The 2,998-nt window shown below is 41.1% G+C and overlaps 1 pseudogene; it reads right to left on the bottom strand.

Annotated features, from left to right (window-relative positions):
• Window positions 1–236: 236 nt before the first annotated feature.
• LOC115235922 lies at window positions 237–768 on the bottom strand (annotated as a pseudogene).
• Between the last annotated feature and the right edge of the window lie 2,230 nt (window positions 769–2,998).

The following is a 2,998-nucleotide window of genomic DNA, read 5'->3' as shown; positions in this document are numbered from 1 at the left end:
TTTACTCAGCAAAAAGCATCGATCAAATTGTAACCAAACATAATAAAACAAAATCATTCAGATATGTTAACCCAGGATGGAGAAAAAAAAACAAAAACATAAAGATAGGTACTTTTGTCATATTTTGCAACTGCATTTTCTCTTCTTAAACTTTTACACAGTTTATTATATTTAATTGGAATATTCAAAGGTAAATGTAACCGTAAGGGAAAACAAGTATGAGACATTCGACGATGATTTACAATGTCATCATCGTGCAGCGAAAATTTCAAACCTCAATCTCAAATACGGCATTGCCGATCGTCGCGTCCCGGAAGTCGACGAATGTTCGGCGAATTGGCTCGCGGAGGAAATCGCGATGTTCGGCGGTGGGTACGGAGTGCTTGCTCTTCCGCAGGAAACGATTTCACTCAGACCATAGACGGAAAGTTCAACACGGAACGATGCACTCGGTGCCGTGTCGTCTCTTTCCACCCTCGTGCACCTTTCGCTCCTCGCGTCGTACAACATCCTTCCGTTCTTCCTTGTACTCGTCTCTGTTTCCGCTTCTCTGGTCCTTGCTTTGGCCATCCCCTTCCCATTCCCTCCCGCCGACGCCGTTCTCGGGATGTTTGAATCACGGCGCGGCGGGCGAGAAAAGGAGGGTGTGCTCCGCATGCCCGAAGGGTTGGCGGGATTACCAACATACCGCAACATACGGTTGAGGTTCTGAGTTGTCAATCGCTTCGAAACAGTCGCATAGTTTATTGGCCTTCCGGCCGGTATCAATCTACGGTGTGTATTACTCGACGCATCATCCGATTCTTTCAACGCTTTTTACGTTCGTATTTGAGATGATTAGCGTACATTATCAAATCCACTCGGACTGTAATTTTCCGTAATTATTTTCCGATACGACTATAGAAAAATTATATGCGCGACATATAAGCATTTAATGTTTTTATCTTATTTCGGATAATACATTGACAAATGCTAATCATTTATAATAAATTCTTTTTCTTTTTTCATCATTATTGTTCTATTCTTTAAGAGATAAAGTTTTGTGTAAATAATTATTCTATAAAGTTATGATAAACGGATCGTAAATATAAAACTGTACTTTTCAAACATTAATTTGTGTTGATTAATACACAAGTAATTATTAACTTTTTTCGAGTCTTATAAGAATAAAATTAGATAATTTGTTAACGAGTTTGTTTGAATAAAGTGGTTTCTCGCCTCTTTACGATGAAATCTCATCCAGTTGTCGGAAGGGCGGTATAACTACGCTTCGCCGATGGCGGCAGTCTGCAATAATGGTTTCCCAGCGAAGGACGTTCATTTAAATGAGAGTAACCGCTAAATTTCGCCTCGATTAACCCTCAAAAATTCAAGCGCACGACTCTCTCTTCGCGAGGAAAGGGTTGTTACCAATCTGAATATTTATAAGGTAAGGAGGCCTCGCGAACTTCCCGAGTAGCTTCGAGCAGATATCGCTAGTTTGATCGTTCTCTCTCTCTCTCTCTCTCTCTCTCTTTGAATATATTAATGGAATTTGAGAAGCTCACTGTTTTCATCGAACGGCATGTATTTTCGCGATTCGAGCCGCAAAAGCAATAATATGTGAAAGGAATACTCAAAGAGACTAATCTAATCAAACATGGACACCCGTTCAAAATTTGACTCATCGCAGTTTTCCATTCGTTTTATCATATACGATATATTTGGACTTTAACCATAACATCTAAAGTCGAGAAATTTGCTCGAGTGAACAAGGAAATCAATCCTCGTTATTCTACACGTTGCCGCATCACTTAATTTTATTCCGCTCGCGCGCAGACTCTATCGATGTGTGCGCATGGTCGTTTGGATTATATTTTTCTCGTGATCCGTTGCACATATTTTTGCATAAAAAAATCATCGGTTGGCGGTATGTATATATTCCGATCCGCATAAAGCAATGCCACCATCCGGATATTTATCGCGAAATTTGTAAAAAAAAAAAAAAGAGAGGTAGGAGATGCAATTTTAAATATTGGATGATTGCATAAGTTCGTGCCCGATTTTCATAGATGGCATTAAGTTACTGCATGGCGGAGTTCTATTGTTTTCGTGTGGTAATTGTTGCTTACACCGAATAGATGACGTTGTCTTATGTCAATTTAGCGTCAGACATTGTTCAGATAAGTCCATTTGTGCATAAGAGAAATCATTAAAAATGGAGAACGAAAAGGTGCATTTGCAGCATGTAATGTTATATGAATTTCGGAAAGGCATGAGTGTTGGGATTGCACAAAAAAAATATTCAAACCGTTTATTTAGACCGCGCTCCTGCTCTCCGAACAGTCAAAAAGTGGTTTGGCAGATTTCGAAATGGTAATTTCAACATGGAGGATCAACCCCGCTCTGGACGGCCTTCTGGCATTGATGATGACATTGTGCATGCCTTAGTGGAAAGAAACCCAAGGATTACAACTGAGGATATTGCTGAGAGGCTGAACATCGATAATTCAACCGCTTTTCGTCATTTAAAAAAGCTTGGATACGTTTCCAAGCTTGATACATGGGTGCCGCATCTCCTGACTGAAAGGAATAAGCTAAACCGTATGACTGTGGCTCTTTCTCTTCTCGAGCGTAACAAAAAAAAGCCTTTTTTAGATCGAATGGTAACAGGCGATGAAAAGTGGATTCTCTACAAAAACGTACAGCGAAAGAGAACATGGAAAACAGCAGCTGAAGGAGCAGAACCCGTAGCAAAGGCTGGCTTGCATCCGATGAAGGTGTTGCTGTGTGTTTGGTGGGATCGCAAGGGAATTATTTACTTTGAGCTGCTCCGACGCGGCGAAACAATCACGGCGGACAAGTACTGTGAGCAACTAACTAGACTCGCTGCAGCTATTCGAGAAAAACGTCCGATTTTGGCCAATCGAAAAGGCGTCATCTTCCACCACGACAATGCTAGGCCACACGTCGCTCAACAGACGCTGCGAAAACTGCAGGAGTTGCAAGGGGAAATTCT

Source organism: Formica exsecta, unplaced genomic scaffold (genome assembly GCF_003651465.1).
Source record: "Formica exsecta isolate Colony F162 unplaced genomic scaffold, ASM365146v1 scaffold237, whole genome shotgun sequence".
In the NCBI taxonomy this organism is placed as follows: Eukaryota; Metazoa; Arthropoda; class Insecta; order Hymenoptera; family Formicidae; genus Formica; species Formica exsecta.
Note: the sequence above shows the minus strand (reverse complement) of the source record. Positions and strands in the feature narration are given on the sequence as shown.